Consider the following 14,019-nt stretch of genomic DNA (forward strand, 5'->3'; position numbering starts at 1 on the left):
TCTTGCAGTGCAACTTCTGCTAGCTTTCAAGACATCAGATGATCTAAAATTCAACAAACTCTGTCAGGGGCTGTGCTGAATTATCGACCATCTGGAAACTGTAAAAATAAAAGTTATATGAAGGGACACAAAAAATACTATTAAAATAATACAGTGGTGACGGTAAAGCTTGACAACTTTCCAACAGAACTAACTGGAAACCTGCCTTTTCTGAAGACCCATACAACTTAGAGCAAGCTGACTGAGAGCTAAGAGCCCTGAGGCATCAGATAAGGCTACCCAAGCAGTCTCCTACCTGTGGAGATTAAACTCTATCTCTTTCTACAATGAAATGCAGAATTTTTTTGATTTAGCTTTTAAATGAGATAAAAAATAGAAATCTAATTTCAAAACACTGAAGTTCCTTCCAAAAGTATAGTTCTCTTTATCCAGCCAATTCCATGTAGTCTCCTTCTGAAAAACATAGCACTGCTCAAAATTAAGTCAAAGGATTATTTGGAGTTGTCTTGCATAAACACAAGCCAAGTATCAGCTTAAGTTACTATAATGGTCTTTATGTAGGCTCATAAGTCACACGGCAAATTCTGGCAGAAACAGACTTCAGTCTTTAGACACGTTCAGATATTTGAACATAGTGCCAAAAATCTCCCAAAGATAAGTGAAACACACCAGGAAAACTGGTTTTAATATCCGAAGAGTTACTCAAGCTCAACTGAATTTCTCAAGATAAAGAATACATTTTTCTTGCTATGCAGAAGACAGATGAATCCTTCTGCTCAATATCGAACAGCTGTTGAAACAACAGATGCTGAAAATTCTCTAAGAGAGTCTACAAAAAATCTTTTATGGAGCAAATTACTTTGCAACCTTAACACCAGAGTTCCTATAATGAAATCAATTTCTATGCCATGGTCTTAATTTCAGTTTACTTCATATAGTCATTCAACCTACAGCCTCTAAGCTTTATATTCAGTAAGTTCTCATACCAGCAGTTGTGTTCCATAAAGAGCCTGGTTCCCTTAACAGTGCTGGTATTTGCTTAGTGAAATATTAGTTCCTGCAACCTATCAGAAAGGAACTGAACAACAACACACTCTGGTCTGACCAAAGAAAAAGTAAAAAACCCTAAACAAGAACAAAAAGGACACATTTTCAAAACTGGGTGTTTTACTCTACATAGAACAGTTCTGCTTATTCCACACTCCAAAGTTGAAAATTTTAATGTTTCACCAATTTACCAAAAAGCTTTTATTTTTTCACCCAAGGTTTAAGCCAAATGTGTCTCCACACTGGATCCCAAACTTTAATTTCCTTCTACTTCTGCTATTGTTATGCCAGCACTTCTAAATATTTACCCTTCCCAGATTCCTAAAATGGAAGAAGCCGGGGCTCTTTTGTAGTGCAGATGATTTGCACAGACCCCAAGCAGTGGAGAAATTCTCACGCTTTCACGGGAGGGAACTGGATTTAGGGGACACTTTGCTCCTGACAGGGTAAAGTAATCTTTAATAAATTTAAATTGAAAGGTCTTTCTAACACAGAGGGATTATGTATATCTTCCTTATGTACAACGATAAACATTAAAGGTATTAGGAGACATTCCTTAGAGAACTGCAGATTTACATTTTTCATGAAGTGTAAGATGTGATTAAACTGCATCTAAAGCTGGAAATGTTTAGCACTAAGTAACTGAAAAATTACTTTTCTGTATATGTCACTTCAATTTATCTTCTGAAAAATTGAACTGTCACAGACAAGGATTCAGTAAAAGCTTAATCAAAAATGTGAAGGCAATACTAACAAAATGCAAGCATAAACAACATGAAAAAGAAAACTGCATTTTTCTCTCTACTGAATCTTTTGGAGTCTCCACAGGGGCAACTTAGTTCTTGGTATCAAAGAGGGAAGTCAGCTTGGTCTTTGCTGGCATCACATATTCAGCAAAGGGACCTACAAGAGAAATGCTCCATACACTGTTTATTTATTAAATCAACCCCATAGTCTAAAAAGTCATGCTACAGTAAATCTAAAGGAGATGTAAACATGTAAGATACTACGGAGTCATCTGAGACAAAAGCAGATTTCCTATTTTTGTAAGCACACACTGACTTACATCGTCCTACTTAACAGAAATCTGTTGCTAAGGGTAGACAGAAAGCTATTTAAAACTTGCTAAAGCCATTGATTGTGTCATTTTAGCTGAAGCTGTGAGTAAAAGTATCAATATATTATTCTTTATTTTGAAGTTGTCAAATTATGCACTCTAACTAAAGAAAATCCTTCCAGAAAAATCTTTGTGAGCACTGAGCCTCTTTTGTCATCAAAGTAAACATTTCTTTGTGTATCTATTCCATCTGATAGTTGGATTTTTTTTCCCCCTTATGGATGCTGAAAACTTGAGGGATAAGAATCTAAATGAGATCATGGTTCCCATATATTACCAAATTCCTTAAGAATCCATACAAATGCTTAGTAATCAACAGAAGAATATAAAGAAACTTAAAATAAAAGTGTTTTTCTGCACCGTGGGGAGCTGCAGTTTCTCAGGATCGAACTCAGAACACACAGGCATATCCAAAAGGAGGAAAGAGAACAGAGGCTGTCCCAATCTGCTTTTCAGTTTAAGGCAGTAAATAACCAAGTCATAATTTTTAAAAAACCAGGACAAAAATACTTCAAAGGAATGGCTGTTAGTACCAAACCCATTTCACACAGTTCCACCAGTCTATCTAAAGCAATCTCTCCTTATCCTCTTGGTACTGCACCATTGCTCCTCACTTTACATGGACCTTTGCTTCTTTCTCATCTCCTGCTTCTGTTTTTATCTCCTCTCATCCTGAACTTTTCTAATTACAAAGTCTTCTAAATCAACAGAACCAGAAACTTGGGAGAATAATTTCTAGAAGCAGCAGTCTAGATAGGGAAGGGGAAATCTGCCTCTGTCCTGCAGATTTCTCCCTGTGTAGAATACCCGTCTGCACAACCACCACTTATCATTGCAAGAAGTTTAGATGCGCAGGACAGTTTGACCATGTAACCAAGGAGCTGCTGTGGGCACACAGGTTCTACAGACTCCATTAACCAGTTTCACCTTTTAATCATTGCAGTGACCTGCACTGCACTTGCACCTCACACAACACTCAAGTGCCAGTCACCATAATGCTCATTCATGAGGTGTTCCTTGAGTTCTCCAATTTAGTGTAAGATTATTTCCAAGCTATTTAACCCTTAAAGGAAAGAGCTGGAAAACACAATCCAAAATTTTGTTCATGAGACTAGTGAGAAACTGTAACATTCAAAGTCATTAAAATGACTTTGATTTTACAGACTGACTTCAAGAAAATACTTGAGAAAACCCTAACTTAATTGGTAAGTTACAATACAATTACATTTCACCAATTTCAGATTAAGACAGGTGACTACTTTAAACTCTCGAAAGACCACTGAACAAGCAATAGCTACTTATCACAGAAGCCCTTATCTTTAGAAAATATTGAAAACCAGTGCTGGAAATATAAATCATTAAAATAGAACTTTAGAAAATAACAGTGGATATTGACAAATTGTAGGCACTTATTTTTCTTAACTTTTTTTTTATAGGTATAACAGTTGCTTTACAAGTCATAAGAAAAAAAAAATAAAAGAACAGTTCTTTACCTCTACAATTTAAAACTCATAGATGAACAGTGAAGGTTTGGTGCATCAAGTAACACAGCTGCTGGCTTCAAAACTAGTGATTATGAGAAAAAATTTAAAAGCTGAAAACTTTAACTTAAAAGATATGCTTTCCCCAACTCTGAATTAAAAGCAGAGAGATAAGACAACTAGCTAAACTGGAAAACTGTAATAGCATCAAAGTTACATGGATATGCAGCAAAGAAATACATTGCTAACTCTGACTAGCAAGGTAAGATTCCTACCTTCAGCTGGAAACAAGTTTTAAAGAGCAGTCAAGGTGAATTTGCATAGTGAGGAACAGTGTTAAAATGGGAAATGTTTAGAGAGGGAGTTAGCAGTTCTGTATATATTATAAACAACATGCAGACAACAGGTCACAGATACAATCCTTTCAAAATAGTTAGTGTCTGCTGTTCTCAGGAATCTTGCCCTCTCCAGTGCAGAGTGGATTATGTTACTCTGGAGAGCAAAGGCAAAAGGGAACAGGAAGAGAAAAGGCACCTGGAAAGAAGTAGCCCAGTTTTAGGTGGGATGATAACACTCTGAAAGCTGCTGCATAAGGAGAAAAGCATTTTGAAATAGCTCTTTGTGTCACTCTCCAACAGAAGATTTTAATGATAATGAAAATAAGGGAAACTGGAAAAAATCCAACCACAAGCTACATAAAAAAGAGAACATGTTCACAAGAAGAAATGCAAATACTTATTGCCCTTTCCTCCAATCATCAATGCAGAACATGACATTCTATGTCTGTATGTCCTACAATTGAAATTGCCATCGATACTCCTCACTAAAAGCAAGAAAGATGTCACCTTCTGGGTCTGGATTAGTTACCTTGAACACAAGTGAGCTGACAACTGTAACAGCACCTTCTCAATACAGCAGAATTAAAATCATGAACTCCCCAGAGCCTGCAAAAAGCAACCCCATCCTTCCTTACCCAGCCACGGGTGTGACTCTTGAGAAGCAGCTGACTGCACACAGAACGAAGTCTCTACTGGAAACCAGGCTCGTGTATTACATTTGATGTACTTCAGGCAAGTGAAAAACTTCATTAGAACATTCCAAACAGGTTTCCAGGAACAGCAGCACACTGAATTAGGGGCTAAAGGAAGAGGAGTTGTCAGTTTTAAGTGCACCAGAAAGAAAAACAGGAACACACTTCCTGGGGCTTTTAAAATTACACTTCAAGAGCTATTGTTACTAATAGCTGCTCTGAGCTGTAAAAACTGCAACCTTGGAGGGCAAAAGTCAAAGAAACCCTACTGGTTTTCCCCGGATTACTCACAGAATTAATAAGATCATTTGGAAGGCAGCCTTGAGGTTATCAGAAATCTCCCGTCACATGCCCACAGCAAACTTTTCCAGCATTTCTGCTTACAACTCTTTAATGAACTGCAGCACTGAAGCAGAAATCCTCTTGCCTGCTAGCAGGTCGTGCTGGAATGCAATTTGGCTACCTATGTGTTTTGTGTTTCCAACAGCAAAGTTACAAAAAAAGAAAAAGAAAACAGATAAGTCTTAGCAGTTTTCCACCACATGATTCTGAAACAGCTTTTAAAAGTGTATTTAGCACTGAAAAAATAAATGTCACAACTTCTGTATCAATATTATTACTGACAACATAAGCAAACTCTCTTAATTTTTCAGTACCTAATCGAAGACAACATTGCTTTAAAGTACCATAGGAATTGTTCCTTTTTAAAATATTCTTTAAAACAAGAGCACTGGAACAGGGTGCTCAGGGAGGTGACGGAGTCTCCCTCTCTGGAGACACTCAAAACCCACCTGGACCCAGTCCTGTGTCACCTGTTCCAGGTGACCCTGCCTTGGCAGGGGGGTTGGACTGGGTGATCTCCAGAGGCCCCTCCCAACCCTAATGAATTTGTGATTCTGTAATAGGTCTCAGGCAGGTAGAAACAATCTGAACAATGACAGTTCATAGTGGAATTGAGGACTGCTGTTTTGATACACAGAAAACCCTAAACATCAATGGAACTAAATGGTGGATATGATTCAAACAGATTCTTGTCAAGAAAGGAATGGTAGGATTTCAGCTACAGGCACATCTTCACTACACCATGTTTAGGTACTTGGAGGATTTTGGCCCAAGCCACTATTTGTGTACAAGTATCTCATATTCTGAGCACCTGGTTCAATGAAGTACCCCACAAAACAGACACTAAGATGGATATCAAAAATACAGCTTGCCAGCCAGAAGCTCAGACATTCACTGTGAATTTGTGACTGGAGGTCAGCAGGAGAACAACCCAAACTAGTATGCCCACTACAGGACAGCCTTTCGATATGGCCACAGGAATAAGCAGAAGCAGGTAGAGATCAGACAAATAAAAATGACAATATTCATGGCAAAGCAGGATTTCAACTTGTCCTTAATGTGATGGGCTTGGTCAAAGATCTGGCATTGCTGCAAGTGTGCATCTGAAGTGTTAAACATCTGAAAATCCTTTTTTTGGCCTTTTGGACAAACTTTCTGAGAAGAAAATTAAAGGACTTGAAGAGGGTGAATCAGTCTGGGAGCCAGAGAAACATTACAGAAGAGCAGAGACTGCATGTGTATCATCAGGTTGGAACCCAAGGGAAAAATAAAATCCCAAAACTTACTTCCCTCCTTAAAAGTCAAAAAAGAGGCCAAAATCCCCAAAGCAGCCTGTCACAGGTAAGAAGCTGAGTTAACTTTTTAATCAATTTGAGAGAAACTGGTATTTGTGGAAGGATTTTGCTGGTTCAATCAGTACACTCACTGGAGACTTAAGATAATCAGGCATTGACCGTCACAGCTTAAAACAATGTTTTGCAATATTTGACTTCCCCTCCTACATCCCAGGCAATCCAAAATGGATTCCAAGCAGGCAGAAAAATTAAGGGTCTTTAGCCAGTCACATCTGTTTTACTTGAAAAGTTACGAGCAGCACAAATCCAACACATCAGGAGGCAGAGGGAACACAGAGATACATCCAAAGACACTGCTCTTAGTTTCCAGAACAGAGAAGTTAAATCAGAATATGGAGTGAGGTTGTGTGTCTCAGCTGCTGTACATGGAAGCTCACTGTCCTGAGAAGGGTTAACATGGAGAACTTATTGACCACTTGAACACGCAAACTGGACATGTTTTTTTGCACATTAGAAACAGCCTTAATGCCCTGTCTGAGATATTTTAAGTCATAAATCCTACTGCATGACATGCAGTTTTAAGAAATCCCATGAGACTGCTGGTGTCTGCTATCTGGGCACTGCTGATTCACTGTTTGCATCCACGAGCTGCAAAGATTGCTGTCACATGCAATGTTCTGTGTCCGAGTTCAGCATCTTGTTTGTGTTGGCAGGAACTTTTGCCCACTCTTGACAGAAAAAGTGTAAGATGAGGTTTAGAAATTCCTTGATCAGGGCAGATACTCCCCTCTCCTCATACAACCCGTGTCAGGGAGCAGGGAGGAAAGAAGACAAGAGAAACAAACCTATTAATAAACACAGAACAGAGAAGCATGGGTACATAAAATTTTGATAAACCAAGTTACCAGTTACTTACACATTTTACTCCAACAAAGATGGAACACAGGATATCTGTTGCTTCCCCTGTACTGCTACACCACGAGCTCGGAGAGCTGCATGTCCTGCCTTGGACTCCGTGATTTCCATCCAATCCCAACAGCAGCTCTTGACCTCACTCTTTTATTCATACCATGTTCTCTCTAACAGCAGTGACATGAACCAAATTTGCCACCTGAACAGGTGGGCAACAGCAGCTTGGCTGTCTTGGGCTTTCAGCTACTCAGCTTTTGGCAAGTGCTCAGTACAAACATTCTTCTATTGGGATGATGCTTTCTAAGTTCAAGCAGCACAGTGTCAGCTGGAATGCCCAACAGATGGGACAGATGTACACTGGCTGGTGACAGCCATGGCAGTAGGGGTGCGGCAGACAAGTAAATGGTTGTAAATCACGGAGGTTATGAAAGAAAACCACTGTCTTGGAGAATTCACTTACAGTGACAAGATGTGAGGATAATTTCCATTACCTGAAAATAACAGTCACATCAAGTTCCTTACCTGTCAATCTTGAAAAAAGTAAACTTTTTTTTGTAGACTTTTTTAGTCAGCCATAGTTTTGTCCACAAACAAAGCTTCATCCTGCCATTACACAGGCAGTCCAGCAACTACTAGCCCAACATCTGTACAACTCCCTAAAATCTGCCCTGCAGACCCCTCTATCAAAAAGGTTAACAAAGATTTTTTTCCCCTTTCACGCTGCTTCACTAGTAACCCCTTCTTTCGGTTTGTCTGACACAATTAAAATGTAATTTCTACATTTTCTGGATGATGACTTCTTGTCAGAACTGTGTTATCTTGGGACTTCTAGACCACGATGCAATTTTCACACAACAAGATTATAGGAAGTATCATCGCAGTCTCATTCTCTCCACAAAGTAACTGGTATGGATTTATTATTTCGTCTACAGTACCTTCAAGCAAAAATTTTCAAGTCTGAAATGACGCAGTGAAAGAAGACATCATCTACACTCCATATTTAAGTTTGGACATTACCAACGACCCAGAACAATTACCAACAAAGTGTCTATTTAAATATTTTAGAAGCTGAGTATTAAAATCAAGGAAAATTTTAAATGCCTTAACCTGAAAACAAAGATTGAGAACTCACACAGATACCAAACATGAAATATATGCATGGGAAATGGTTCAGAAGAGAACTACAAAGCTTAGATATCAGGAGTAGGAAAGGAAGATCCATAACATGCTATTTGATAGTCAGCTTCAGACAGTATCCACTAAAAAAGTTATCGGACTACTTTTTGACTGCTTATGCAAATTGAATGAATGAATGACTTGATTTCAGAACTGACAGTCTCAAAGAGTCAAGAATTTCTAGGCACAGAGTTGCCTGTTTACTGCAGTAAACCACCAAGATGACTCCTTTTTTTTTTAATAGAAAAAAAATAGTTTCTCTACAGTAAAAAGTTTTATTCAGTAGAAACCTCAGGAGTGATGGGAAGGAACCAGACCTGCTTCACAAATGACCTGACATTATTTCTGCATCCCTCAGAGATTACCGCTGGGGCAGAAGACTCCCAGGGATATTCCAGTCAAGGCCTCTATGATGCAGTTTGTGCTGGGTGTGGAAAGCCACATGAATTAGCAGCCCAAGGAATTGTAAGCATCTTGCTGATCTTGCCTACTACATGAATATAAAGTACCTTACTCAAATCCAAAATGTAAACAAATTTGTGTAATTCAAATAATCAAAAGGTAAATATTTATGTGCAACTGATGGCAGATTTCTAATACTTTTAACACCTGATTTACATCAGGAATATGATCTTGTGTTTACCTATTCTTTATTTGAGGTGGAAAATAAATAGTTCAAAGTATTTGTGCTCATTTAGGAAAATCACATCTCTGCAAAGGATACTTATGAGGAAGATGAGAACAAAGTTTCTCATTATCAGAATACCATGCCACTCCACACTTTCTACATAGTTTTTCTAAGAAATCCAGTTTTTCTTAGAGTTTGGAAAAAAGTGGAAAAGCATTTGTACCTGGATTGAAAATAAACTGTCTGAACCGATCAGCCTCATGAGGGAATCTCAGTGTAAAATTTTAAGTGGAGCTCTGCTTGGAATTTCAACAAGGTAATTAGGTATAGACCACTTCAAAGTGGGACATGTCTATACTGATCACTGGCACACATAATATTGCAGAAGGGGAGCCAGTACTTCCATCAACATTTGAATAAAACATGGATTTTTTTAAAAATCTGTACTCTACAAGAAACATAAGAACAGACAGAGAATAGCTAAGCAGGTCTGCTTTTCGTGTTTTTCAGCCAACATTACTTATGCCCATATCAAAAGCTTCTTTGGAAGCACCAGAACTTAGCTGTTGGCTCCAAATACCTTAACATAATTAGAATGGTTTTAAACTTCATTTAAGCCATACTTCCTAACCCTTCTGTGCAGACTGCAGGGGACTGCAGATCAGTTTGTCTTCCCTCTTGCTGACCTTAGGCAGCATCACAGCTCAACTTGTCCTGCTGGAACTCACAAGTGTGTGTCCAGTGCCTCTCCTCCACATCACACACTGTACTACCTTTGCTGATACATGATCTGTAACAACATCTCAGCTTCTTTCTTCTGTCTGCCCATTTTCTACTTTCAAACTCCAAGCTTTTGTGACAATCAAGGGGAAACACTGTACTGGGTCATATATATATTGCCATACATGTACAATTACAATCCATGCCTAAATTGCCTGGAACATGTATTGTTTCTAATAAGCTCTTCCTCTCTGCTCACTGACTCCTTCAGAAGATTTCCAAGTCACAGCTCCTCTTCACAAAAACTAAACTGTCAGTAGATTTCTGTCTGCAAGCACAAGTAAAATAAGTGTTTAATCACAGTATCTGAGAAAAGAACTGGCTGCTGTGCTCCAAGTCAGCTGATGTTGCAAAACAATAGCTAACACAAGTAGTAGGGCAACTATCCACTATTTTAGCAAAAGAAGACTTCCATGTGTTACACAACATCCAGATTTTTTTAGAAGGAAAAGTGAAAATTCACTTGTCTTTATCCTAAAATAGAATTTCTACTTTTCAGTTTGCTGGTTTGGGTTTTTTATAACTAAATCTGCAATTCATACATATCCCAATGCCCAAACATATATTTGCATCAAAAATATATTTTGTAGACTGAGGTGTACAGACTCAATGAACTGAAACTTTGCCTGTGATAACATCAGCCAGCTGCAAATAGATTCTAGGTACACTGTCAGAACTGGGAACACAGGCCAAAAAGCCCTGGCTCTCTTTCTGGAGACCTAGGTAGAAAACAGAATTTCGCTTTTAGCATGGAATACACAAAGAAAAATAATGTACCTGCCTTTTACAACAGAAAGTTATTTGAAGAGATGACGAAACAAGTCATATCTTCAAATTACCACTATGAGATATGGGGTGTTTTTTTGGAGCTGTTTGTTTTGTTTTAAAATGTAAACATACACACTCTTTTACACTCATATTTTGCTCAATGAGCTTTAGAAAAAATGTGCCATATTCTGTAGCTTTGCAAACTGAGACCACATGTGAGCATTATACACACCACAATAAAAAGGCAAGCTGCCTGTTCAGCTGCACATCTCTTCCTGCATATGGACACAGATGGAAGCAGCTGTTGCCACTAAATAACTCACAGAGCTAAAATGCATTTGAGAAACTCTGCTCCATTCCCCAGGCAGGACCTGCTCCTATGGACTGCAGCAGAGCTGGATGGGACAGAAAGTAAATGCAAGTAGCAAGGTGGTTTGTCATTCCCCCCTCATCTCCTGAAATGAGCTCTGAACAGGTACTCATCCAGCTTTGAGAAATGAAAAGACAAATACAAACACCACTTCCTCCTGTAACTGCTAAGCTAAGCAGAAACACAGAAAGTGCATACTTTTATTTTACAGCACAGTACGAACACGAATTATCCTTTTTGTACCAAGCCATTAAAACATGCAATTTGCCCATCAGGTCACCATAAGAGGATGAAAAAAAGTAGTGTCTGCAACATTGGCTTATACTGAAAAAACAAGGAGGTGGAAGGATGAGGTAATGGAAAGAGGGAAAGCCGTTTATCACCCCACTCACTCTCCTCCCAGAGAAGACTCTGAGCACTCAGGAATAGCAGGACTATGTTCGTACTCATGACCTTTCTTTGAAAAAGTGCAGTGCAAAGTCTCAAAAAGTAAAAGTCAGGGAGGAGGCAGAAATCTGACATTCCAGCACTCCCACTCCCAGCTTAAAACTTCAAGGCAGACCGATTGCTATTTCACAGTCTGCTGATTTGCTCTACTTTCCATGAACCAAGAATGCTTAAGAAACTCTAATTTAATCTCTGCTTAATGTCTCAGGTTAATCATGTTAAAATTTTGCTTCTGGATCTTTAATGTCATCAATGGCAGTAGTGGCCCACTGAAAGTGAACATTCAGTAAGAAAAAGAAAACTAAGAATTTCCTTGCTGGAGGAAAGCGAGCCCAAAGTCTCTTTTCTTGAGGATTTTAGAGACAGGTTAGCTTCATTTGCACGTTTTTAGACAGGCATGCACCTTTAGTAGGAGAAATCACATGTAAATCAATACAGAAATAACACAGTTCTCTCCAATACTTATCAAGTTAGCAATGGCACTGAAGCATATGCATTTATGGATTAGAAAAGGCATTCCTGCTTTCTGCAGCTCATGAAATCATTTCTCTTGCAGAAGGCGGTTGTAATACCACACACTGCAGTCTATACAACTGTAGGTGTTCACATTTCTGTGATTGTGATTGAAATAAGGCAATGATTGTGCTGAGTCAATCCACAAGATAAGAACTTTTTAAGCCTCAAAACCAACAAAATATCTGATTCTCCAGAGAAAAGCATGAGTACCACAAAATGAACAACTCTACAGGGAATGCTTTCCCTATTAAGTTATTTGAGCCATAAGTTCATAACTATTCACTATTTTTTTACTGTTTGAATAATGTTTCACATTTGGAGTCCATGACATTTTTAAGTTAAGTTCCAGGTTTGGCAGAGGCCCTATCTCTACATCATCAATTCCGCACCATGTAGCCAAATTGTCTGATCTCCAAACTATGCCTCTCATAACTAAAGAACTGCAATTTCTGCACTTCTACAAAGCAGATAAATTTTCACAAGTAGTTAATGGTGGATGCTGCTTTCCCTGTCATAGAACTACTCTGCAATTAAATGATTAAAACTGTCACAGCTTACATGAACACACAGTATCTCTCTAATCTTTAGGTATTATTATACAGGTGCAGTTCTGCTTGGAAATACAGAAGGTAAATATTTCCAGCCACTGGCCCTTTAGAGATGTTGACTGGGTAATGTGAACACGGAAACAGGAAAGCACACACATGCGAGTTTTATTTGCAAGTTTCACTCCCCATTCTGTCGCCTAAAAACTTTATAAATTTTCAATTTCTATAGAGAATCCATGCCAGGATCTTCACCCAAACCAATTCTTTCATCAAATTAAAAAGGTTCATTCCGAATTTCAAGTAAATATTCTTATAGTCACCTTCAGACTTCATTACTTACCCAAGCAATGAGGCAAACCAAACAAAAAAAACCCCAACAAGTCAACAATTCCATGAATCACACAGAAATTGTTTTGCTTCCACTGACGGGATCAATGTTTAAGTTAAGCACTGATGTCATTTTAGTGGCACACCCTCCCCCACTGCAGGACCTCACCCTCCACAGCCTGTGCCCAGCTTCCATCCCACCCAAGCACATCCATTAGGTCTGTGCTTCTGCAGCAGGGTACTCTTATATTTGCACTATATTTTAAATAATTTAATTCTTCTACCTGCTTTTTAACAGAGTCAAATCAGATATAACAATAATTACAAGCAGAACAATGAAAATAACAAAAAGATTCAGTAAAAAGAATCCTCAATTACATAATTGCCTTTTAAATCTCATACATTCAACTTTGCTGTTTCCAGTTCTTTCAAGACAATAATGGCTCATTTGACCAGTTCTTCTTTAAAAGTCAATTACTGTACTTGTAAAATTTACCTTTAATGCAATGGCCACCCAAGACCTCTTCACCATTGTAATTGATTGATTCCTGAAGTCCTTCTCTCAAAGCAAAGTTCTTGTCAGTACTGCAGCATCTTTCCCTAAGTCTGTGATTTTCTTCTTCTCTATCAGCATCGAGAAGACAATTCCCAATCACAGAATTTCCATCTACCCTCCATCCTAACTCTCCCTAGTAAAACAACAGTCTTGTCATTCTGACTTTACCAGGTGGTGAGGGGAAAACAAACCCATCCATACCAAAAGACATTGAAGTTACAGAAGTTATTTCCCTTGCAAAGAAAAAGAGTGCAGTGTAGTAAAAGTTATATGGAGAATAACCACACAGAGAAATTAGCCAGAATTGGGAAACACTGTCCTCATAGTCTCAAAGACTTAAGGAGCCTCACACATTCCTGAGCTTGCAATTTATATTCCCAACTTACATTGTTTCCCCCTCAGCTGCCTGCATCTCCTGGGTTTGCACACAGCACCTTCATTTTCTTCCCCACACCTCACGTGCTTTGAGCAAGATTCAGCTGCATGAAGCCACCAGGCATTTGGCATATGGAAATAACAAAGCAGGAGAAAGAGCAAAGCCTTATTACAGACAGATGTTGCTGCTCTTACTGCAGCTCCATGCTCAGGAGTCTCATTAGAAAGAATATTGCTCCCAGTTGCAGCCTAACAGCGGAGAGAAATACAACAGAAGCAAAGCAAGTTGTCTGCTCCTGACAAG

At 38.7% G+C, this 14,019-nt stretch overlaps 1 protein-coding gene across 2 annotated transcripts in view; it reads right to left on the bottom strand.

The window, feature by feature from the left end:
• The window catches only part of DISP1 (dispatched RND transporter family member 1), an 87,235-nt gene that overhangs the window by 53,300 nt on the left and 19,916 nt on the right, over window positions 1–14,019 (bottom strand). The window contains exon 1 of one of the 2 annotated variants that reach the window (XM_042051641.1): window positions 4,619–4,826. The exons of the other annotated variant lie outside the window; for it this stretch is intronic. The gene's annotated coding sequence lies outside the window, so the exon portion shown is untranslated. Of the gene's footprint in view, window positions 1–4,618; window positions 4,827–14,019 lie in introns of those variants that run through there. 2 annotated transcript variants of the gene reach the window in all.

Source organism: Corvus kubaryi, unplaced genomic scaffold (genome assembly GCF_017639235.1).
Source record: "Corvus kubaryi isolate FWS band 111438036 unplaced genomic scaffold, C.kubaryi_AGA036_p1.0 76, whole genome shotgun sequence".
In the NCBI taxonomy this organism is placed as follows: domain Eukaryota; kingdom Metazoa; phylum Chordata; class Aves; order Passeriformes; family Corvidae; genus Corvus; species Corvus kubaryi.